The 26,712-nt window shown below is 41.1% G+C and overlaps 1 protein-coding gene across 1 annotated transcript in view; it reads left to right on the forward strand.

Annotated features, from left to right (window-relative positions):
• Positions 1 to 26,712, forward strand: part of CFAP47 (cilia and flagella associated protein 47) — a 410,718-nt gene that overhangs the window by 263,510 nt on the left and 120,496 nt on the right. The window lies entirely within an intron of this gene.

Below are 26,712 nucleotides of genomic sequence, written 5' to 3' on the forward strand. Positions count from 1 at the left end.
ATAGCAGTCATTAATTGCTTATTAAGACTATTGGAATTACATCCCATTTTAACTTTTAAGATTTAAATTGGGGGGAGCTCATTCTATAACAAATCAATTTTGTGATTGACTGTAAGCTAATTATGCATCTAAAACTTTTTTTGCATTGAATACAGCTGTTACAGAAATTTGTAAGGTAAAATTCTGGCAGCCTCTGACGATTAGATCAGGCAAGGGCAGAAGCAAAGGAAGTAATCTCACATTACAATTCTATTGATAGGTCCCATGTAGGATTTATGATAGTTTCTTTTTTATGAGAAGCTCTGCAGTATGATACTTTTCTGCAACAGAACCATCTAGATATGCATGCTAACTTCATAGCAAGGCTAAAAGCTGTCTTAGATATTTCTGCCAAATGGGTAATAGTCAACAAGAAGATGTGACATTTGCAAGTTGAATATGCAGTATATGACTAATTTTCAGTTGTTGGATCAGGACGTAGTTATTCATAGTTAATCAGTTTAAAGAGGGTCTATATCAGGAGTGTTAAACTCATGTGTCAGAGTTCTGATGGATGCCCTAATTCAGTGTCCCCCAACCTTTTTTGATCCGCGGCCCGGCACCGGCATCAGCACGCATGACAAGACAAGGTGAGCCGAGCGACCGGCCAGCCAGCCGTCCCCCGCTTCTCCCCACCACCTTCAACTCCTCTTTTGTACCTTTGTTGATGGGCTTCGCTTCGGGACGGCTTCGGGACGACTTCGGGATGGCTTCAGGACGGTTGCTCGGCTTTCCTTGCCTTGGGTGCTGGAAGAATCCTCGCGCCTTAGTTTTCATTCGAAGCCACCCCCCCTTCGATGAAACTAAGGCGTGAGGACCCAAACGCTGCTTTCCAATCAGAAAAGCTCACCCGGAAGCACTTTCTCATCAAACAAGATGGCGGCACCCAGCAAACCAGCGGCCCGGTAGGAAATGTTTCACGGACCGGTACCAGTCTGCGGCCCGGTGGTTGGGGACCCCTGCCCTAATTAATTCATGAGCCTCAAGCCAAATTTCAAAATAAATTCAATTATTTATTAGGAGCAAGATGTTGGCACTTTTCCTAAGTGCAGTTGGCTCTGCCCTACATAATTTACTGCCCACTTATGACCCTGTTTCCCCCTCCTCCTAGGGCAGTGGTGGTTAACCTTTTTGGGCTCCTGTGCCAAAAATTGTGCGCGCACTTGCATTCTCGCACTCGTGTGAGAAGAAGGCAATGCATGCCCCCCCGCTCCTACTCATGCATGCGCAATCCCCACCCCCCCGCCACCATGCACTGCACTGCATCTCACAGCTGATTTTCGGCCAGTTTGAGGTCTTTTTCAGCCTCCCAGAAGCTTCAGGAAGGCTTCTGCAGGCTTTTCAGGCCGAAAACTATGCCCATTTTGTTACTTCCTGTTTTTCTGGAGGCCAAAAAAAGCCTCAAACTGGCCAAAAATCAGCTGTGAGGTGCATGCATGCACAGTGAGTAAGTTTGCCTGCAGCTCACGTGCCGGCATAAATGGCTCTGTGTGCCACCTGTGGCATGCGTGCCATAGGTTCGCCATCATGGTCCTAGGGTGTGTCATAAATTACATTCTCCAATGGAGCACTCTTGTGGGCTGTAGAAAACACGCCTCTAGAATGTGCTTCTGGTCATAGCAACTGAACTGCTCCATCAGATCTCCCCCCTTCTTCTTATTGCAACTCGAGAGCAGGCCAGGAATGCTTTACGAGTTGACATTTGTCTCCCCTCACTTCCTAAAGGTGACCTGCGCAAAGCAAAAAAAACCTTGAGTATAGGTATAGAATTTAGGGGTGCAATCCTCCCCAGCCTTGTTTGGATTTTCTGCATGGAATTTTGCTATAATGCCTGGATGTTCCTACTCTTTACCCAAGATGCCTCTGATAAGGTGTTGCCCTTCCACTTGATTAAGTATTGGAGTTTTCTCCTGTGCCACCTCGAATCGAGGATTTGCTGCACCTCATAATGGGTTTGGCCCCCTATGATCATGGGGCCTGGGGAGCAGCCTCAGGGTTGATCCAACCACAGGTTGGATCAAGAGACTACAATGAAATACAGGGTGTATCTTCCTTAGCAGTCGGGGCAATTTCAATTGCACCATGACTGGGTTGATGATCTTTATTATGGGGAATGGTCCCATAAACTTTGGCCCCAGTTTCTTGCTAGGGAGTTTTAACCCTAAATATTTTGTGGAGAGATAGACCTTCCCCACAACTGGAATGGCCATTGTGGAGCTCAGTGTTTGCCTGTTTCTTATTGTGCCGCTTTAGCTAATGCTTTTTTAATATTCTCCCAAGTTACTTGCAGCGTTAACATCCAATCTGTCAAGCTGATCAAGGAGGGGGGATTCCTTGGATACTCAGGCATTTGGATGAAGTCCATGCCACTCACTACTTTGAACAGAGTTAGTTCTGTGCTACTGTGAACAACATTATTGTATGCAGCCTCCGCGAAAGGCAGGAGGTCTGCCCAATTGGATTGCTGATAGTTCATGTAGCACCTCAGATACTGCTCTACCATGGAGTTCAGTCTCTCTGCCCCCTCATTGGTGCTCAGATGAAAGGCCGAGCTAAGGCCCTGGGATGACTCAATGGACTGTAGGAACTCCCTCCACAACTTAGCCATAAACTGGACCCCTCTGTCTGAGATAATTCTTCATGGTATTCCATGCAAGTGATAGATGTGCTTCAGGGCAAGCTTGCTAACTGGTGAGTGGAGGGTAGTCCGCTGCAGGGTATGAAGTGCGCCTGTTTGGAGAAAAAGTCTATTACAGTCCAGATCACTGTGTTCCCCCCACTTTTCAGCATCTTCACTATAAAATCCATTGCAATTTCCTCCCGTGGCCTTGTCAGCTCTGCTACCTGTTGCAGCAGTTGGGGTTTTTTCTGATCATTTTTTCATTGTGGCACAGATGGTGCAACTTTTCACATAACTGTCAACATCTTTCATGATGCCAGGCCACCAGAATTGCCTCCTTCTTTAAGAACCCGAAGTGGCCTGCTGGTTTGTCATTGTGGCTCCTCTGGAGGATGAGGGTGTGTAGGGATTCTGGGACATAGAGTTTCATTCCCTTCCATGCTAGGTCATCTCTTTTTGTCAAGATGCGTTGGTTGTCTTGGAAACAGAGGTCTGCCAGCAGTTTGCTTTTGAGTTTCATGATTAGATCACTTGCTGGTCGTGGCATTGTCACCTGGTGGTTACTTGAGCAGCTATTTGGGCAGAGGGGATTATAGCATCCACTATCTTCTCCTGTTCGCATTTGTACTGGGGCATGCAGGAGAGGGCATCAACTAGAAAGTTCTGTCCCCTGGGTTGTGCTTTAGCATGAAGTCGAACCAATTGAAGTATTGAGCCCAGCGGACTTGTTTGGGTGACAGTTTTAATGGGACCCTAAGGGCTCCAGATTTTTATGGTCGGTCCAGACTCCAAAGGCCTCTGCCCCCCTTCCAAGTAGGCGGTGCCAGGTTAACAGTGCCCATCTCACCACTAAAGTCTCTTTTTCCCATGCAGCCCATTGCCTCTCTGTGTCTGTGAGTTTGCAGGAAATGTGAGGCGCAGGGCTGTAGGTTTCCTTGGCTATTTCTTTGGAGTAGCACAGCTCCCACTGCCATGTCACTGGCATCTGCTTGGATGACGAAGGGTTATTCATGTCGGGATGCTTCAGCACTGGTTCTTTTGCAAACAGTTCTTTCAGTGTTTCTGTGATGACCCAGGGCGTGGCACAAAAGCAACATAGTTACATAAGTAAGAAAAGTCCCTTTAATACCTCCAACTTTTCCCCCAATGTCCAGTTAACTTTGGCTGGAGAAAAAACTCTCCCAAAAACAGTCTTTAAGTGGAGGAAATTCAGTCCAAAAACAAATAAACTGTAAATAAAAATCCACAAAAACCACACTGCAGCAATTAACTGGACGGGGCAGGATAAGGAATTGCAGATTCCAACAAAACACAGATAGTTGGGAAGATGCCAAGAACCCAGATAAGCCTCAACCATAAAAGATAACTCATGATTTGCTTCCCATGAGTTGCTGTGTGCAAACTCCCTTTAAAAACACTGTGTTTCCAGCTGTAGTTAATGAAGATAATTTCTTTCCCTTCCTTTCCTCCCACATAAGCCATGCAACTCATGTTGCTCCCCTTTCCATTCTTCCCTGCATGCCCTAGGATGAAGAGGGGGTGAGCCTGAATCTTCCTCTGAATTCCCTCTGCCTTGTTCTATCTCTCCCCTGCTCTGCCCAGCCAGATTTTGCCCTTCCCCAGTTTCTTCCACAGCCACTGGAGCCACACTCCCACTCCCTGTCAGCTGCTCAGCCTTCTCTCTCAGAATTATATTCTGATGGGGCATGACAGTTTCAAATGCCTTTTGGCAGGTTAGGTCCCACTGTAAGGGTTGTCCCAGGCAGAGTTTCATTCCTGGGCTCCCTGTCTTTAAGAGGTCTGTCATGGGTTTGGCAATCTTTGCAAAGTAGGGGATGAATTGCTGATAGATGTTTGTGAACCCTAAGAAGCTTTATAGCTGTCTGCAGGTTCAAGGATGCTTCCATTCTAGTATGGGTTGTACGTTGGCGGGATCCATCTCTATTCCCTCATTTAACACCCGGTAGCCCAGGTGGCCTAGCTGTGCACGGTGGAATTCACATTTTGATAGCTTGATGTACAGGTTGGCTTCCAGAGGTTTTCTCAGTACTTGGTACATGTACCAAGGGTTACATGGCTTTCCATAGTCGCAGTGTAGATGAGGATATTGTTCAGGTAGATGAGAACCCTCTTATAGAGGTGCTCATGCAGCACTTTGTTTATTAACTGCATGAACACCGCCGGGGCACCTTGCAGTCTGAAAGGCATCACTTTGAATTGGAAGCTCCCTAGGAGCAGTTGAATGCATTCATCTCCCTCTCTGATACTCAGTAATATGCTTCTCTGAGGTCTAATTTGGTAAAAACTTTTCCCTTGGCCAGGTGAGATAGCATGTCCTTCATGAGAGGGAGGAAGTATAGGTTGTGTACACACACGCTGTTTATGCCTCTAAAATCTATGCATAATCTCATAGTTCCATCTTTTTTCTCTTTGAACAGAACTGGGGCTGCGACCCATGGCTTGGCTGGCTTGATGAACCCCCTTGCTAGGTTTTTGTCTATGTATTTGTGCATTTCTTGCATTTCCTGGGGCGTCATGATGTACAGTTTGGGCTTGGGTAGTTTTGCCCCAGGGATTATTTCAATGACACAGTCTGTCTCATGGTGGAGAGGCAGGACGTTGCACTCGGCCTCCCTGAATAACCTCGGGATCTGTTCGGCCTCTGGAGTTTTATCAGAAATGGCTGCCAGTTCTTCTGGTGGCCCTTTGGGAGGGTATCCCTGCATTGGTGGTGCTTTTATATGCTGGTGGGGAGGAGGTTGGGGTCCCCTTACTATCCTCAGTCTGTAGCTGCCCCCTTGCCACCAGATAGTCAATCCCCACTTGTCCAGCCAGGAGACCCCCAATATGACTGTGTTTGTCATTTTTAGGGGCTATTATGAATCAAATTACTTCCAAGTGATTCACTAGCTTTAACCTCACTGGTTCAGTCAGATGGGTGGCATAGGCTTCCCCCAATAGGGACCCATCAACCTGTTCGAACCAGATTGGGTGGGCCAGTCTTTTCGCTCTGATGCCCAATTTCAGGACCGTAGTTAAGTTGATCAAGCATCTAGTGCATCTAGAGTCTATTAGGGCTTGAAAAGTCCTGTGGATTCCTTTTTTGGAGAATTGTTAGGCATGTTGGAAAGATAAAAGGGTGAACTGGTTCACTCAACATTGGGTCATTTTAGCCCTCATCCTCGCTGCTTTAGGATTCTGGTGACTGGTCGTCATTGCCTGGGGTTCCCCCCTTTCGGCTGGGTGGGGAGGGAGCTCTGCAGCCTGGAAGACCTTCTGGGAAGTGTTGATGGCGCGCTTGGGGCCTTGTTCCAGTCATGCCCTGGATGGTAGCTCTGGCCTTCATTTCGGGGCTGGGGTTGCAGTAACTGTTATTATATATCTTATGTATGATTGTATTTATCCAGTCCAAATCAATCTGTAATTCTACATTCCTCCATTTCTTCTATTTTTGCATTCCAATCACATTATAGTAGTTTTACATCCTTTCTTGATGTTGCGTTTATCATTTCTTGCAAATTATTGAGGAAACAATTGTTGCACCTTGTAATTACCTACCTACCTACCTACCTACTAGATACTAATTCTAAAATATATGACCTTGTCATTTATTAAATTTTAGTCAAACATATACAATTGTGCTCATAAGTTTACATACCCTGGTAGAATTTATGATTTCTTGGCCATATTTCAGAGAACATGAATGATAATACAAAAACTTTTCTTTCACTCATGGTTAGTGGTTGGCTGAAGCCATTTATTATCAATCAACTAAGTTTTCTCTGTTTAAATCATAATGACAACAGAAACTGTCCAAATGACCCTGATCAAAAGTTTACATACCCTGGTGATTTTGGCCTGATAACATGCACACAGGTTGGCACAAAGGGGTTTGAATGGTTATTAAAGGTAACCATCCTCATCTGTGGCAAGGGTGGGATTCTACTGGTTCGGGCTGGTTCGGGAGAACCGGATGTTAATTGTACATCCAGTTTGGCAAACCAGTAGTTCCGAAGACCAGCTGGCCCCACCCCAGCCTGCCCCACCCCACCCTTCCCAGAAGTTGCCATGTGCCTGGTTCTGGCTCCCAGGTAAGTGGAAGCTTGCAAAGCCAAAAACGGGCAGGGAGGGGGGTGGATGTGGGGGTGTGTGGGGGGTGCCCCCCACCCCTTCCCCCCCATGCTGTTTTGGGTCTTCTAAGGCTCCAGGGAAAGGCAAACTAATCACCTAATTGAGCAGCCCATTTTTAGCATAGCAAGGCTCCCTGGAGCCTCAGGAGACCCAAAATGGCACACGGGGAGGGCGCGCCTGGGAGGGTGGGGGGGGCATGCCATTTGGGGTCTCCTGAGGCTCTAGGGAAGCTTGCTAGGCTAAAAATGGCCTTTTTTTGCTTTGGGAGTGCAGGAGGGGTGCTGCCTGTCACACACCCCTGGCCACGCCCACCCAGCCGGTGATTAGGGCAGAGAACGGGCTGCTCAATTAGGTGATTAGTTTGCCTCTCTCACCCGAGGGCTGCCTGCTCTTCCTCCCACCAGTCAGCATGTAAGGGCTTCATTCAGTTTGTTTCTGCCCTCAAACAGTAAAGATTCTCTGGCAACTGTGCTTGCAATTGGCTTGAAACAACTGAGTTCCAGGTCCTTCCTCCTCCTGCTCCTTTTGATATGTCTGCTTCTGCCTCCTCCTCGTCCTCCTGCTTCCTGCTACCTCTTCTTCCTTCTTCTTCCCCACTTTCCTCCTCTCCTTCTCCCAGCATTGCAACTGGGCTTGCGTTCCCTTCCTGAACCTCTCCAAGTTTGCAAGACAAACATGCATCAGCCCAACTTGCAACCAAGTGCTTTCCCAAAGCCTTGTAGAAGAAAACAAGGTACATGTGTGTGTGGGAGGGGGATATCACGTTAAGTGCTGGGTCTCTCGTTTGCACCAAGACTGCTGACCGAGTCTCTCTCTGTCTCTGCCTCTCCCCCTCCCCTCCCCCTCCTTCTCTCTTTTGAATGGTTTTGTCAGCACTTCCTCAATGTGCTGGATCTTCAGTTTATTTTGCTGGAAGGGTAAGAATTGTCCCTTCTCCCCACCCCCCACCCCTTTCTTCCCACACTCTTGGAAGAAAGTCACAGATCTAGTTTGGAAGAGAATCACTGTGCTGAACCATTGAAAAGTGCAGGTGGTGGTCATTTACCCTCTTCCTACTTTCCTGGGTCTTTGATTGGTGGTTTCCTCTAGAGCAAAAGCAGAGAGTCTCTTCCAGTGAAGATTTCTCTGTGTCTTCTAATTTTCTTCCAAAGCAGAACAAAAAAGCCTCTTCCTGTGAAGGCTTTTCCAGTTCTTTATTCTGATTTTCTCCAGGAGCAAAATAAAGCCCTTTCTAGTGAAATCTTCCCTGTGTGTTTATTCTGATTTTCTCCTGGATTGGAGCAAAACCATCTGGTGGCAGGCTTTAAGTAACAATCCCACACTCCATGCGTGGCCCACCCACTATTTAATTTACACTTCTGTTTGTGCTTCTTTCCCAAACTGTATACTTTTCTCCCTCCCTCCCCCCATTCTCTCTCTGTCTCTCTCTCTCACACACACACAGGTCCATGGTAAAATTGTCTACCATGAAACCAGTCCCTAGTGCCAGAAAGGTTGCAGACCTCTGAATTAGACCATCCAGGGGAGCCCTTTTAAGAATTATGTATTAACAGAAAAATAACTAACTTAGCTCTGATCCTAAACCAGAGGTCCCCAAACTTGGCAACTTTAAGACTTGTGGACTTCAACTCCCAGAATTCTGATAGTTGAGCTCTGATCAACTATCACAGCCACATTTTGGATCTGAGTGAAGGTCCTGGGAAAGATGTCAGAATAACACTTAGAAGGGACCTTGGGGGAAACCTTATACCAGTGGTCGCCAACTGATGGGCCGTGGCCCACTGGTGGGCCATGAGAAAATGTTGGTGGGCCACAGAGAAATCTCACTCCCAGAGCACCCCCCCAAAGCAATTAATCCAGGCTGGCAGAAACACAAGGCTACACCGCCCACATGGCCCGCAGGAACCCTCCCCGCCCATTCCTTACCCGGTAAACTTGCCTGCTAAATTGCTATTTTTCCTTTTTCCGACCATCATCTGTTCTGCTGTGCTGGGAGATTTAGATTAGCTAGGAAGCAGGAAATGGTTGGATTTCTTGCTTTCTAGCTAGTCTTTAGATCTTCGGCTCTGCTTTTAAGTACAGCCGAAACATAGGACTGAAGGTTTGCTTGCAAGCAAGTTCAGTGCAGACTCATGGCAAGCAAATTCAGTGCAGACTCACAGCAAGCAAATTTGAGAGACTTAGTTAGCCGATGGCAGATAGATAGATCACTGAATTATTCTGTGAGCAACTCAATCTGCCTGCTTTGCCTGATTTTGGGTAAAAGTTGCTCTTTTTTTATAAAAAAAAATTCAATATTTACATACATGGTGTGTTGTGAGTTAATTTTGTGAGTTTGCTTGCAAGCAAATTTTATGTGACAGACTGAGCTAGCCAATGGCAGATAGATAGATTTCTGAATGAATCTGTGATTCTGTGAGCAACTCAATCTGCCTGCCTGCTTTGCCTGATTTTGGGTAAAAGTTGCACTTTTTGCATTTAAAAAATTCAATATTTATAGAAATATTTATAATATTTACATACAAGCCATGCCCAGCCAATCACATGACCATCAAGCCACACCCACAAATTAGGCCATACCCATAGTTAGTGGTCCTTGGGATCTAAAATTATGAGTTTGGTGGTCCCTGAGGTCCAAAAGGTTGGCGACCCCTGCCCTATACCATTTCAGAGAAATGGCTGTCCAGTCTTTTCTTAAAAACCTCCAGTGTTGGAGCACCCAAAACTTCTGGAGACAAGCAGGTCCACTGGTTAATTGTTCTCACAGTCAGGAAGTTTCTTCTTAGTTTTACATTGCTTCTCTTTTTGTTCAGTTACCATCCGTTGCTTCTTGTTTTGCCTTCTGCTTCTTTGGAAAATACATTGACCCCCCCCCTTCTTTCTGGCAGCCCCTTAAAAGCCTGTTGCCTATCACACTCATGCATGTGAGCCATTTCCTCCTTTCAGTGGTCCATGAAAGTATATCTATAGCAGGGGTCACCAACTGTTTGGACCTCAGGGACCACCAAACTCATTATTTTAAATCCCAGGGACCACTAACCAGTTCTGTGGGCATAGCCTAATTTGTGGGTGTGGCTTCATGGTCATGTGACTGGCTGGGCATGGCTTGTATGTATAAATATTTATATAAATCTTGATTTTTTTTATAAAAAAGAGCAACTTTTACCCAAAATCAGGCAAAGCAGGCAGGCAGATTGAGTTGCTCATAGAATCATTCAGTGATCTATCTGCCACCGGCTAGCTCAGTCTTACATAAAATTTGCTTACTGTGTCCTAAGGGAGGTTTTGCTGTGCTTTGGCAAAGCAGAACCAAAGATCTAAATCCAACCATTTCCTGCTTTCTAGCTAATCTAAATCTCAGAACAGCTGATAGTCAGAAAAAGGAAAAATAGCCATTTAACAGGCAAGTTTGCCGGGTAAGGAGTGAATTATTGGGGAGGGTTTCCGTGGGCTATGTAGGTGGCACAGCCTTGTGTTTCTGCACAGCCTGGATTAATTGCTTTGGGGGGGGTGCTCTGGGGGTGAGATTAATCTGCGGCCCACCAAAAGTTTCTCGCAGCCCACCAGTTGGCGACCACTGATCTATAGCACGTACATAATAAAGTCAAAAAAAGATGAACAACATTTTTACAGAACCATAGATAAGTTGAGGCTGGGTGTGGCAAGGAATGGTTGGGAAGGGAAGGGCCACGCAAAGCACCCGTTGATGTGAGTGGCATTTAGTTGGTCATGCCCAGCCAGTCATGTGACCACCAAGGCATGCCCACCCAGCAAGCCACACCCACCCAGTCACATGACCACCAAGCCATGCCCTCAAATTAAGCCACACCCACAGAACCGGTTGTTAAGAAATTTGAATCCCACCCCTGACCATGGGTATTATATAATATAATTTGAACCTGCCCATTCTTGTTCATCTAAATTCACTTATTCCTAAAACACACAGTGTAATTGCTTTTTCCCTCTGTGTCAAGCCATGTTTTCCTATATTGCAGTTCTTTTAAAAACAACTTTTTCCCTACTGATTGAATCAATGACCAGCATTTTGTGCTTTTGGTCTAGCCCAGGGGTCTACAACCTTAAACACTCAAAGAGCCATTTGGACCCATTTCCCACAGGAAAAAAACCCACTAAGAACCACAAAACCTGGCTGGGCATGTCCAACTCCACTCACTACCACCCAGTCACATGACCCCCTAGCTATGCCTACCCAGCCACAAACCAAATTATCTATCTATCTATCTATCTATCTATCTATCTATCTATCTATCTATCTATCTATCTTCCTTCCTTCCTTCCTTCCTTCCTTCCTTCCTTCCTTCCTTCCTTCCTTCCTTCCTTCCCTTCTCTCCTACCTCTCTATGTATATCTCTCCCCCTCTCTCCCCCCTGTCTCCCCCTCTCTCTCTATCTCTGTGAATCTCTCTCTCCCCTCTCTTCCCTTCTCCTTCTCTCTGTATCTCTCTCTCTCCCCCTCTATCTCTGTATCTCCCTCTCTGTATCTCTCTCTGTCTCTCTCTCTCCCCTTCTCTTTTTCTATATCTCTTTCTCCCCCCTCCCTATCTTCCCCTCTCTCTCCCCCTCTCTGTATCTCTCCCTGTGTGTCTGTCTCTATGTCTCTCTCTCCCTCTCTCCCCCTCTCTCTGTATCTTTCTGTCTGTCTCTGTCTGTCTCTGTTTGTGTATCTCTGTATCTTTCTCTCTCTGTCTCTCTCTGTCTCTGCGTCTCTTCTCTCTTGGAAAGCCGAGGCTGGGCCAAACCAACAAGCTCTCCTTGGGGCTCTTCGCTACTCCTTTTATTTCTTTACATTTTATTTATTTCCTTATTTCTTCTTTTTGGAAATCTGGGCTGGCTGAGGAACGAGCACGAACCATCCTCCTCTCCCCCTTTCTTTTTCCTCTTGTGACCACCTGGCCAGCTATGGTGGGGCCGGGAGGGTGTGCACAAGCGGGGAGACCCTCCTCAAGTGAGCAGCTGGGCTTGACCAAAGCATAGCAAAGACATGAGGAGGGTCTACCCACTCGTGTGTACCTTCCTGGATCTGCCAGAGCTGGCCAGGGGGTCATGAGAGGAGAAGAAGGGAAGACTCCAGTGCAGCTCGTGCTCGTTCCTCAGCCAGCCTGGATTTTCAAAAAGGTGAAAGAAAAGGAGTAGTGAACAACCCAAGGAGAGCTCAACCGACAGGCAGTCAGTTGTAGATGACTGGATTGTTCTGGCCCAGTTAAAAGCATTGTCTGTTTTAAGACTGTGTGATATTGCCTTGGGTCAACTTTAGCTCAAATTAACCTTTTATTTTGGGCCACCTCTAAGTTTTTAGTGAGCCATCTGTCAGCCATGTTATATGATCTTAGATCTGAGCGACCTTGTAATGTTACACTAACAGGCTGATGATCACTTTCATCACCTAAATGTACAGTAACCTCTGAAAAGAGGTCAACTTTATCTCTTGATATACAAAAGAGATCTAGCATGCTACTTATCCTTACATGTGTAAGGATATATGTCAGTGATGGTATTCAAAAAATTTTACTACTGGTTCTGTGGGTGTGGCTTGGTGGATGTGGAATGGCTTGGTGGGTGTGACATGGCTTGGTGGGCTTGGCAGGGGAAGGATACTGTAAAATCCCCATTTCCTCTCCACCCCACTTACCTGCTTTCCAGCTCCATTCTCCTGTGCAGGGCAAAAAAAGGAAGACCCAGCCAATCACTTGGGACTTGGGAGGCAGCGAATACATTGGGGCAGGGCCAATCAGAGGTGGTATTTACTGGTTCTCCAAACTACTCAAAATTTCTGCTACTGGTTCTCCAGAACCCATCAGAACTGGCTGAATACCATCACTGGTGTATATAATTATTAGCTTTATCTAATTATTATCTTTACCTCCCAAGATTTGAAGATTACCTTTAAAAATTAAAGAGATTGGGAGCAGACCAGCAGTATTATTCTCTGAACTGCTTGGAAAGTTAACAAGGGGTTCTATAGAACCAGATGGAACCGGTAGAATCACACCCCTGATATTAACTACAATTCCTATGTAAATACTATTATAGAATTCAATATTCCTCCTTATAAGTTGTAGTTATTGTTGCTCTTATGTATCTTGATTGTTAGTATTCCCCTGATTTTGATCTGAGATTGACTTTTCCACTGATGAATGCTCTGACCAGGGGTGAGATTCTACTGGTTCTATCCGGTTCTATAGAACCCCTTGTTAACTTTCTAAGCGGTTCAGAAAACCGGTAGTTGTTTTTTTCCACCCTCATTACATTCTTGCCAGAACACCTAAACTTCCTGTCTCCGGAGCTTCTTGAGCTTCACATGACCAAGTCACACCCACCAACTAAGCCAGGCCCACAGAACCAGTTAAAAAAACTGAATCCCACCCCTGGCTCTGATCCTCCTTCTCATTATCCAATTGTTCTACTGGATGGTTAATTTGGACTTGTACTGTCATATCCTCTGAGTATCCTTTTCCTTTACTTTTTGCTTTGGGCTGACACGCCTTCTCTTTATTTGTTGGGGATTTGATACTTTCAGAAACCAAGCTTGGTAACAACTCCTCAGAAAAGCAGCAAAAGGGAAGCAGAGTATTCAATTTCTGTTACTGAACTAATTCTAATTTTCTTGAGAATCAGCTGTTGGTCTCCTGGGCAAAGGGTGGCAAACTGATGGATTAATTCTTCATCATCATCCATAAACTGTAACTGTCCTTTAAGTAGATCTGAGTTTTCTTCTTTATTACCCGTATCTTGCTCTATCCTTATTAGTAGAGGAGTTCCTTGCTCAGTTATTAATATTTTGGAATTTTCAGGGTTGAGGACACAGTCCCTCTGTCTTGGTTCTCTGCCCAGGCTTTAGCAGAGGCTGGATTTTGGTGGTATAAAACATAGCTCTGTAGAACTAACCCCTCTTCTGTATCTTCTCCATCTTGGAGCCCCCAATCCATGTGAGCTATCTGTGAATTAAGAGTATGTTTTGAAGCATGGGCTTTGCTTTTGGTTTCCTTATCTAATTTAGAGATGTAGTTTCCCATTTGAGACTTTAATTCTTCAATTTTTTTGTTTGCTTCTAAGGGTTGTCAAATATAGCAATAACTGTTGGTGCTGTCAGGAGGCAATTCTTGGCAACTAAATCAAAGTCTCCTTTAAAATTAGTATTATTCTTGTAAAATTAGTATTATTCTTAGTATTATTCTTGTTCTCCCCTCTGTCTCCCAATCAAGCCTCATTTTCCAGAGAAAGACAATCCTCCTCCTCCCCCAGGGCTGGTATTCAGCAGGTTCTGACTAGTCCTGGAGAACTGGTAGCAGAAACTTTGAGTAGTTTGAGAGAACTGGCAAATATCACTTCTGACTAACCCCACCCCCATCTATCCTCTGCCTCCCAAGACCCAACTGATCGGCTGAGTCTTCTTTTGTTGCCCTGCATAGGAGAACGGAACTGGAAAGCAGGTTAGTGGGGTGGGGAGGGAATGGGATTTTGCAGTAACCTTCCCCCTGTGGTGGGTGATGGGAATGGAGGTTTTACAGTATCCTTTCCCTGCCACGCCCATCAAGCCATGCCCACCAAGCCATGTCCACAGAACCCGTAGTAAAAAATGTTGAATCCCACCACTGTCCCACTCCCACTCCAGCAAGGAACAGGGCTTATTTACTGAGGTTATGAGGAGGGGAAGAGCAAAAAAAGAGAAGACAACTTACTTGCAGAGTCCATTATTTGAAATAAGCCCCTTATCTTTGGTTGTCTGGTTGTCGTTACTGCCATGTTGTGTTTGGGGTTTCCTGCCAACTATATTTCCAATTTATGTCTCCTTTTAAGTTTTTTTTCAACACCCTTTTTGCTTTTGCTGCTGGCCTTTTTTTCTGAATCCTTGGATGGTTTAAAAAATTTTTAAACATACTCCCACAGCATCAACAAATGCTGATAAATTCCAGAACTCGTAAACAAAAACCTAAATGCTATGTAATCCTAAGTCTAAAAAACTAAAATTACTACTCCTAATAAAATAAAACTAACATAATTAATTTGTAGATAATATTAAATAAAACATAACTTATTTTACATCCATATATAAGTAGCTATAATAGGATAAGGAGATCATTAAAAAGGTGTCACATGGCAGCCATCTTGCCTCCCCTCCACATTATATAGATCAAGGGTATCAAACTGGCAGGCCATGGGCCAGATGCGTCATGTGCAGGCCACGCCCACCCCAGCTTCGCAAATGGAAAAAACGTAAAATGTCACTTGACGGCAGTGTCACACGGCAAGTTTGACACACATGATGTAGATGAAAATGGGACTAGTGGGAAAATGTGAGTGCTAGATTTATTTTTTCACTTACTTGTGAGCAATCAATCACTTTTTGTCGCTCATCTCAAATGCATGACTCTCAGCAGACTAAATGAATAAAGACAAGCATCATAACAAAACACTAAATAATATATACGATGGCCAAAACAAAAAACAACCAACACAATCAGTGTTACCATCACAAAGGCTCAATCACACACCCAGGACCTCAAACTTGGGAATAATACATGGCCTTAAAGAAAGCCATTGGAATCAGACCAAACCTGATTTCTGGGGAGTGATATTCCAGAGGACAAGATCAGAAGCTTAGGGCCTGACCAGGCTAGTTTACTACAGTAACAATGATGCTACCATATCAATTTTCAGTAAAAGTCCTTTTCTCTAAACCAATGGAGTCTAAGGTTTCTTTCTTGGATTTTGAATTGAGCCTCACCTGACAGTGTCAGTATATTAGAATAACAAGAGTTGGAAGGGACCTTGGAAGTCATCTAGTCCAACCCCCTACTTGGGCAGCAGAGTCTATTCCAAATATTAGCTTCTACCTAGGATCAAACTCACAGCCTCCTGATTGTAAGACAAGAGCCCCACCTGATATCAGTGGCTTAGCACTAGCATCAAGCCACTTAGTATATAATGCCATGATAGGAAAACAATGTAGTTTTATGCAGTATATTAGCATGAATGGATGTATATGAAAGATGCTGAATGTGAGACTCTCTTAAAGCAGGCCAAAAAGCTCAAGAAGATTTCAGCTCCAGCACCATGCAGAAAAGTATCAAAATAGAAAGTATGAAGATATAAAGAGTATTTGAATAAAAGTATTTCTTTTTTGAAATGAAAGAACGCATTCTAGTGAAACATTATTAGGAGGATTGCAAATAAATATCAAGTTGGATCAGGACAAACTTTCATGGATTTGTAAGTCTTGGGAACCAATCCTACTATTTGAATTCTACACATGTGGAAACTAGCCAGATTTTAAGTTGGATATGTATCAGTAAGAATGACTGAGTGAAATTTGTAAGCCTACATCTCTAGATTAAAAAAAATAAGCAGCAGCAACACTGTAAATATAAATTTGCTTTGAAGGAAACCAAGATAAACCAAGTTTACAGGATTGCTGAAAGTTTTCTGTGAGCCACGGGCATTTGATGGATAATTGGCAAACTAATTGGTTAATGTGTATGAGTGGTCTGAGGCAGCATGCAGAAGATAAAAGTTGTGGGAGATGACTTAATTATGCCCAGACAATAGAATGGTTTGCTGCAAGAATTCTTGATTGAATAAAAGTTCTAGAGATATTATTTCCTTTTAAATCTTTCTTAATGGGAGCAAAAATATCTGTTATAAACAATGTAACATTGGCTCAATGTTGCCAATTTATTAGAATATAGAATAACAAGAGTTGGAATGTCTTCTAGTCCTGCTTAGGCAGGAAACCCTATACCATTTCAGGCAAAGGATTTCCCAATCTCTTCTGGGTAGAGCTGTGGGAATGGGAGTGGGTTAGTAGAGATAGCTGTGGTACTGTAGCAAAAACAAATATTTTAGGAAGGTGGAGACTGGGACCGACATTGGACTATAACTTGATTGGACCATGTGATGGACTTATGGGGAGTAGAAAGAAAAACTACTTTTAACATAAAGAAAACCCACAGGAGTTTAGAGTCAGGTTTTCACCAGATGTGCCAAAATGACATGACTAATAAATCTCTACTTTGGACCAAAATCTCAGGATTTTGATTGTGTTGGGTGTGTTACTTGGATCTCTGACATCCTTTCTACATCATGTCAACCAAAACTGGATGCAGTATTCCAAGTGTGGCCTTACCAAAGCATTATAAAGTCATATTAACACTTGATATGATCTTGATTCTCTCCCTCTGTTTATGCAGCCTAGAACTGTGTTGGCTTTTTTGGCAGCTGCAGCACACTGCTGACTCACAGTTAAATGTTTGCCCATCAAGACACCAAGATTCCTCTCAAAGTTACTATTATTGTGTGAGGTACCACATACTGTACCTGTGCATTTTTTCTTGCCTAAATGTAGAACCTTACTTTTTTCATCATTGAATTTCATTTTGTTAGATGATGCCCTATGCTCAAGTCTGTCAAGATCTCTCTGTATCTTAAGCCTATTTTCTGGAGTACCATTCCTGCTAGCTTGGTGTCATCTATCCCCTCGTCCAAATCACTGATGAAGATGTTGAAGAGTACTGGGCCTAAAACAGAGCCTTGGGGTATCCCACTGCATACTTCCCTCAGTGTAGACGTAGTTCCATTCAGGACAACACATTGAGTGCGATTGGTCAGCCACTTTCGAATCCATCTGGTACAGGGGTGGTATTCAAAAATTTTTATTACCTGTTCTGTGGGGTGGCTTGCTTGGTGGGCATGGCTTGGTGACCATGTGACTGGGTGGGCATGGCTTGGTGGTCATGGCTTGGTGGGCGTACTTGGTGGTCATGTGACTGGATGGGCATAGCCAAGTAATGTCACTCACATCAAGGGGTGCCTCCTCTGGCCCCTCCCTTCCCAGCCATTCCTTGTCACATCCAGCCTCAACGTATCTATAGTTCTGTAAAAGTGTTCAGCTTTTTTCGACTTTATTATCTACATACTATACAGTGGCCAAAACAAAAAACAACCAACACAATCAATGTTACTATGACAAAGGCTCAATCACACACCCAGGATCTCAAACTTGGGAATAATACATGGCCTTAAGGAAAGCCATTGGAGTCAGAACAAACCTGATTTCTGGGGAGTGATATTCCAGAGGACAAAAACAGAAGATTAGGGCCTGGCCAGGCTAGTCTACTACAGTAACAATATAGAGGAGGCATTAATTACTCTACTCGTCAAAGCAATATCTCTGACCATCTAGAGTCTGGATAGTATTATTTGGTTTTCTTTTTTTTTTGTTTTGAAAACAATTTTATTGGTTTTTTTAACAAACAAACAAAACAGACAAAACATAAAAGCATCAGCTCTCTTCCGTACTTATATACAAACAGTGTGTCGGTTGGTTCATCAGTTTTGTGCATTCATTTTGTAGTCTCAATTACAGTTATATTACATAATAACTCTTATTATCAATCCAAACTTATATATCCTCATATCATTATTAAAAGAATCATTTGACTATACTTTTATTCATTCATACTTTATGAGATAACTATAATTTAGGTAATTTATTCTATAACAAATCATATAATCATACCAATTCTATCCTAAAAAAACACTTTATAGATGTGGTGTCAAATAGCAAAAGAAAGAGAAAAAACAAAGATATTCCTTATTATCTAACATTCTAAATATTCTATTGTTGTATTTCATCGTCCAACCATTGATAGAAAAGGTCCCAAATTTTATAAAATTGTTTATCTTCTTGCTCTCTAATTTCAAATGTCAATCTACTCATCTCAGCACATTCCAATATTTTCTTAATAATTTCTTCCTGCAAAGGAATTTTCTCACTTTTCCAATTTTTAGCAAATACAATCCTAGCCGCAGTTAATACATTTACAATCAGATATTTCAAGTCTTTATTGTATACATCTGGTACGATTCCCAATAAAAAGAACTCTGGTTTCAAATCTATGTGTTTCTTTGTCATTTTTTCCAACCACATGCGGATTTTAGTCCAGTATTTTCTAGCATCCTCACAGGTCCACCACATATGGTAGTATGAGCCAGGTATCTCATCAGAGATTAGTAGTATGAGCCAGGTATCTCATCAGAGACATTTCCAGCATTTTTCAGATTTATTCTTGAACATTCTTGCTATCCTTGTCGGGGGAAAGTGCCACCTGTAAAACATCTTATACAGATTCTCTTTATAAGCTGTAGACATTGTCATTTTATAATTTTGCGACCATAGTTTCTGCCATTTCTCTAAATTAATCCCATATCCAAAATTCCTCCCCCAAGCAATCATAGTTTCTTTAACTTGTTCTTCCTCTAGCTTAATTCCCAATAAATAACCATATAGTTTTTTAATCACCTTTTCATCAGTACCTGTCAAGATCTTATCTAAATCAGTCTGTTTATCATAAAATCCCTCTGTTTTGGAATCTTCATCATACCTTGAGTGTATTTGCACATATGAAAACCAATTCATCTTTATACCTTGTTCTTCTAGATTTTGTATCGATTTAAGTTCACCCTTTTCATCTAATAATTCCCCATATCTAACTGTTTGTTCCTTCTTATAACTTATAGGATAAGAAAATGCTTCTATCATCGATAACCAAACTGGAATTTTCAGATAACATTGTTTTTTTATCTTCTCCCAATTTAGCCACAAAGACTCCCGTATATAATGTATTCGAAAGTAGCCCTGTGTTTTGGTTCCCTTATACCATAAAAAAGCATGCCAACCCAACAACAAATCAAATCTAGCATCAACAATCTAGTCTTTCTTAATGTTATCCATTCCTTAACCCACATCAAATTTGCAGCTTGGTAGTACAGCTCCCAATTAGGCAGGCCAAAACCTCCTCTAGTTCTAGCATCTTGCAAAAGCTTTAGCTTTATCCTCGCTTTCTTACTTTGCCATATATACTTCAACACAATTTTATTTAAGTCCTCAAATTAGTCTTTTCCGAGCCTAATTGGTATTGTTTGAAACAAAAATAAGATTCTGGGTAGAATATTCATCTTGATTGTTGAAATCCTCCCTATTAATGACAGTTATAAATTTTCCCATTTCTTCAAATCTAAGGCTATCTGTTGTTTAAGTTTAATATAGTTATTCTCTTTTAATGTACTACATCTTGATGTCAAATATATCCCAATACTTAACCTTGTTCGTAACTTGGATTTTCAACAGATCTGCCAATTCTTCTCTTTGTCTTAGTAACATGTTCTTTGACAAAATCTTTGTTTTATCTTTCTTTATTTTCAAACCAGCCACCTCACCATATGTCTCTATCTTTTCCAATAGCTTCAGAGCTGTTTCTACAGGATCTTCCAAAATAAAGGCTAAGTCATCCGCAAAGGCTTGCAATTTAAATTCTTCCTTTTTAATTTTCATTCCTTTTATACTTTTATCTTCTCTAATATTTCTATTCAACACTTCCAGAGTCAATACAAATAGCAAAGGAGAAAGGGGACATCCTTGTCTTGTGCCTTTTCTTATATTAATAGAGTCTGTAAATTCTCCCTCCATCATTACCTTTGCTGTTTGCTCATGGTAAATAGCTTCTATTGCTTGGATAAATCTTCTAGCAAAACCCATCTGTTCCAATAGGAGTAACATAAATCTCCAGTTCACATTATCAAATGCCTTTTGGGCATCTAAGAATATCAAAGCCATTTGTTTTTCAGGATGCGCCTCATAATATTCCAAAGTGTCCAGAATTACTCTCATATTGTCTCTAATTTGTCTTGTTGGCAGAAATCCATTTTGATCTGGATGAATAAAACCAGACAGATATCCTTTTTGACAGTCTGCAAGATCCAATTCTCCTACCTTACTTTAAATATACACGTCTTATCACTATTTATGCTTAAATTACCCATTATTCATTGAACAGTTTATCTCTGATATAACCAATTATACCACGCATTCCAATTATTATCAAATGCTGAAGACTCTTTATTTTTAAGAGCTATGGTTAAATTGTCCATTTCTGCGCAGTCACATATTTTCTGAATGACCAATTGATCTGTAGGTAAACAGGATGATTTCCAGCACTGGGCAAATGCTAATCTGGCCACAGTTAGAATATGAATTATTATATATTTCGTCTTTTTAGGAAAATGTTTATCAGAGATCCCTAGTAGGAAGAACTCTGGTTTGTATTCGATTTGTTCTTTGGTTATCTCCTCCAGCCATTTTCTAATTTTTTGCCAGTATTTCTGGGCTTCTTTACAGGTCCACCACATATGAAAGTAGGTTCCTCTATGTTTTTACATTTCCAACATTTTGGACTAGAGTTTGGGTTCATTTTCGCTAACCTCGAAGGGGGTAAGTGCCATCTATATAACATTTTATACATATTTTCTTTGTACGCCGTGGATTTCGTAATCTTAATGATTCTATTCCAGATCTTTTCCCATTCTGTTAATGTAATGCTTCTTCCAATATTCCTACTCCACATTATCATGTTCCCTTTCACTATCTCTTGCTCTAATTCTACCTCCAATAAATATTTATAAAATTTAGGGATATTCTTTTTATTTGAACCTAATAAGATTTTATCTAAGTGTTGTAATTTGCTATAGATTCCAAACTCTTTGATATCTTGTTTGTATCTACTATGGATTTGTATATATAACCACTGATCAATTTTAAATCCCTGTTCCTGTAAGTCCTGTCGAGTTCTTAATTTTCCTAAAGGGTCTAATAAATCTTTATATTTAGTCATTTTTGTTATATCCAAATTGTTGGGATGAACCATTGCCTCCATTGTTGAAAGCCAAATCGGAATTTTTAAATAATGTTTTTTACATATTTTTTCCAATTAGTTAATAGTGAATCTCTAATAAGATGTCTATGAAAGTACGCCTGTTTAGTTTTCCCCACATCCCATAGAAATGCGTGCCATCCTCTCTGAAGGTCGTGCCCTTCCAAGACTAGAGTTCTTTTCTTCCGTAAATTGACCCAGTCTTTTAACCATAATAAGTTGGCTGCCCAATAATATAATTCCCAGTTTGGAAGCGCTAGCCCACCTCTACTTTTTGCATCTTGTAAGGCCTTAATACTGATTCTAGCTTTTTTCCCTTGCCAAATAAATTTAAGAGTTACCTTATTTATATCATCAAAAAAAATTTTTGGTAATTTTATTGGGATTGTCTGGAATAAGTAAAGGAGTTTTGGTAAGATGTTCATTTTGATTGTGGCAATCCTGCCCAGTAGAGAAAGCTGCAACTTATTCCAAGATTCTAGATCTTTCTTAATTTGCTGTAACAGTTTATCATAATTATTCTCTTTGAGTGATTTACTATGTGGTGTTAACCATATGCCTAAATATTTGACCTTTTTGTTGCCTGTATCCCCATGGTTTTTCTAATTCTTTCCTCTGGTTCTCTGTTAGATTTTTAATCAGTAATTTCGTCTTATTTCTGTTAATCTTTAATCCTGCTACTGAGCCGTATTGTTCTAGTTCTTTTATTAGATTATGTCCTTTTTCCATGGGATCCTCTAGGAAGAAAACCATATCGTCTGCAAACGCCTGTAATTTATATTCCTTTGCTTTGACCCTAACTCCTTGGATTTCAGAGTTTTGTCTTATCCGCGTTAACAATGATTCTAAAGCAAATATAAATAAGAGGGGTGAGAGAGGCAACCTGTCTAACGCCCTTTTCAATGCTTAGTGGGCCTGTTTGTTCACCATTAATTAGTATATTGGCTTGTTGGGTATTGTAAATTGTTGTGATAATATTCTCGAATTTAGTGCCCAGATTCATGTTATAGATTTTTTGTATTAAAAAGTGCCAATGTAAGTTATTGAAAGCTTTCTCCGCATCTAGAAACATGAGTGTAAATTGTTTCTCTGGATGAGCTTCATAATATTCTAAGACGTCAATAACGGTTCTTAAATTGTTTTTAATTTGGCGGAATGGAAGGAAACCATTTTGGTCTTCATGAATGTATAAATTTAAAACTTGTTTTACTCTATTCGCTATAATTGAGGTAAATAATTTATAATCATGCTTAAAAGTGAGATTGGTCTATAATTGTTGATATATCTGGCATCCACATCCTCCTTCGGAATTAACGCAATCAACGCCTCCCTCCATGAGTCTGGCATTTTGGCAGCCAAAAGTACTTTGTTAAACACTTCCAGCATCAGAGGCCCTACTAAATCTATTGTGGCTTTATACAATTCTACTGGAATCCCATCTGGACCAGGGGATTTATTATTACATTGATTTTCCATTGCAGATTTTAACTCAGACCATGTAATATCCTTATTTAGTAATTCTTTGTCTCCTTCCCCTATTGTTTTATCATTCGTGATTCTCCAGATAAGTTCTTATTTTATCCTCATTGATTTCTTCTTTTTATATAATCTTTGAAAATAGTTTAATATAATATCCTTTTTCTTCTCAATCTCATGTTGTGGGATGCCTTTCTGCTCTATTAATTGGTGTATCAATCTCTTTTCTTTTTCTTTTTTAAGTTTATAAGATAGCCATCTTCCTGGTTTATTGGCGTGTTCAAATAATTTTGTTTGGACCTTCTCAAGCTAACTTCTATTTTATCTTGTTCAATTAAATTCAGCTTATGTTTGGCTAGTATTAACTGATTTTGTAGTCCTTGGATCTTAGGGTTTTTTGTAATTGTATTTCTAAGTCTTGGATTTGTTGTTGTAACACATTTTGTTGGGCATAAATTCTCTTGTTTCTCATAGCATTATAGGAAATTGTTGTGCCTCTTATAATTGCTTTCATAGTATCCCAAATGTTCTGTTTTGGAAGTTGTTTCATTATTATTATCTTTTAGAAAATAGTTTAGCTCCTCTTTCAGTTTATTAACATACTCTTCTTCGCATACAATTTGGTTGTTTAGTGTCCATCTTTTTTTTTATTCGCCTCCTATCTCTCCAAATTAGCTGTATTGGGTTATGGTCAGCCCATTCATTCGGTAGGATTTTGATTTCTTTATTTCATTAGCCAAGTCCAAATCCATCCAAGCCATATCTATTCTAGTCCAAGTCTTATGTGGGTTAGAATAGTATGTAAATTGTTTTCCTTCAAGATTCCGTTCCTCCATAGATCTTTTAAATTTAGCCTTCAACATTTCCTCACATGCCGCAGAAAATTCCCTTTCCCCCTTCTTGTTTTTCCCCATATTACTATGGTCTTTCTGGTAGTCTGCAATGGAGTTAAAATCGCCAATCAAGCAATGTTTCTTTTTTCAAAGCCTACTATTTTTGGTGAAGGTGTTTAAAAAATTTCCCTGGTCATCATTTGGGGGCATAGATTGCTACAAGTAAAATGTGATGTGGTTTATCCAAACTTGTATAACCAGAGTTCTTCCTTCGATCCGGCACCAGATTAATTCTGCCTTTACATCTTGTTTTACATAAATTGCAATTCCTTTTTTCTTGTGTTTGTCGGCCGGGTGTTGTAAAAAGTTTACCTAATTTTGGACAAATTAGATGTCTTTCGCTATTTTTCAAAATATGTGTCTCTTGAAGACATATTATATCTGCGTTATGTTGAATAAGTTTTGAGAATATCCTTTTTCTTTTTGATAATGAATTTAATCCGGCTTATATTGATGGAGAGCATCTTCTTCCCTCCACCATTTATCTACTTCTGCTTAGATTTTTGCCTAGTAATGATTCGGGTTCTCTTGTTGTTGTTGTTGTGGGATTTGTTTCTTCTTCTCCCATGTTGTGATTATCACTTCCTGAAATTGGAGAAAGACGTTCGCTTTGGGTTCTGTGGATGATATCGGACTCTCCTGTGGTCTTGTTGTAGGTTCTTCTTGGTGGGTTGACTATTCTTATCTGTGAGCTGTTGATGAAAAACTTGGGCCTGTTCTATCGATTCCTATTTTGATTTTCCTCTCTTTCCATGTAATTAACATCCTTCCGGGATTAACCATTTAAAAATGGATTCCTTTTTTTTTTATTTAAATCATTAGCTAAAATTTATAATCTTGTCTTATCATCCTCACTCTCTTTGGAATTTGTTTTAAAATCCTAATTTCTCTGCCTTTTATATGATATTGTTTCCTCCCTCAGACATTTCTCAAAATTAAATCCTCTCAGACATCTCCTAAGAGAAGTTGGATATGAATTTCTCTTGGACAGTTGTTACGCCTGGCGAGCTTGTGCTAACCCTATATACCTCATCAAACTCTTTAATTAGATCATCTTTTTCCTTTCCTAGCCATTCAGCCAATATTTCTGCCATCAAATGTTCCACCTCTTCATTTTGGCTTCCAGCCACATTCTGAATCTTAAATACGCCATTGCTTTTGTCCATCTCAAGGTGGACCAGAGAGCCTCCTGCTTTCTCTAAGTACATTTTTAAATTCCTCATCCATCCTTTCAAAGTTAGTCTCCATGCGTGTTGTCTCTACTTCTCTATATCTTATTTTCACTTTTGCCTTCTCCTCCATGGCCTGCTGTAGAGACCCTATCTTACCCTCCACCTTCGATATATCCGCTTTCATTTCAGCCTTCAGTTTCCCCATCTCATCTTTCAATTCGCTTATATCTGCTCTTAGTTTCCTTGTGATTTTTAATCATCATTTCTTGCATTTTAGATATAGCTTCCAAGGCTAATATGGAAGTTTGTATATTAACATTGGGGAGACATTGGGCTGCTTTTCCCTATTAAAGACTCGATAGTTTTTGAGATGTTGGTAGGGCGTGGCTGTCAACGTAGTCTTACATAGGTCGGGATAGCCTTCTTTCCTGTTTTTAAGGCCATAGTTGTTGTGGATGTCATCTCTCTAAGTATTTGTTTTTGTTGATGCACAATTTTAAATATATTATCCCAAATCACCATTCAGTATTTGGGTCCTGTACTTGAAAGACTATTCACGTATTTCAATTTTATATCTCTACTCCACAGTCTTTTCCCTATATCATAAATAATAGATATCTGCAACAATATTCTAGTCTATGTAATAAGAAAATTGGTCAGCAATAGTACATCAATTAACACTTTAAGGGATTAATCTTAAATGTCATAAGTAGTCTAAATAATTTATAAATAGATTATATCAACAAAGTTTATCCCTTTTACTATTACATACTTACAACAGTAAACTCTAACTCTTTGATAATAGTAGTGTATCCTCCTCTTCCCCCCCCAAGTAAGTAGAATTATGTAAAGTATTTAGGAGATACAATAGGGAGGCAGGGGGGCAAGATAATAAGAGAAGAGGTAGAAGAGAGATTACACAGCTTCAGAAAATCAACAAACAAACGACAAGGAAGTCATCTTAAAGAGAAAATAGTGCCAACTTAGTAAAACTTAAGTAGTACCAACGTAATAAAGAAAGCAAATTAAGAGCTAAAGTTCCATCTTCCAGCTGAGGTTTCTTTTTCAGCCTTCCAATCAGCAAATGGTGAAATGTAAGTTGACTCAATCTGCAGTCCCAAAACCGTCTTTCCCAGCCTTTCTGTTCGCCTCTGCCTTCTTCCTCTTGCTGCTGCTTCTTTCTTTTGCTTTCCAACTTTTAAATCCACATACAAATCTTCCAAAGTCCAATATAATGCTCAATTTATCTTCTCCCCAATATTAAGTAGATGTAATAGTCATACTAGCTCAGATCTCGAGGATTCATAAGACTCCAATCAATGTCAATATTCTTCATTCTCCTCCATCGCCTCTTCTCAAATAGAGTCAAAAAAAGAAAGGTCCAAGAATCAAATAAAGCCCCCTCACCAGTTCCCGGACCCCGATCTCCAGGTTTTACAAGGCACCCTCTCTTCCCAGAGCTCTCTCTCACAGGGTAAAACTGTGTTTCCTTCGCGCTTTCCATTATAATCTTTCCATTTTCTCCCAATTGCTTTTCTGGCACGCCTCCGCCCGACTTCCGAGAGGTGCTTATCACAACCAGGTATAGAGAGAAGAATTTATGCCATCATTCTTCTGTCATTCCACTCCCTTCAGACTTCAAAGAATCCAAGATAT

Source organism: Pseudonaja textilis, chromosome 7, assembly GCF_049901715.1.
Source record: "Pseudonaja textilis isolate UNSWEBS1 chromosome 7, rPseTex1.2, whole genome shotgun sequence".
Taxonomy (NCBI): domain Eukaryota; kingdom Metazoa; phylum Chordata; class Lepidosauria; order Squamata; family Elapidae; genus Pseudonaja; species Pseudonaja textilis.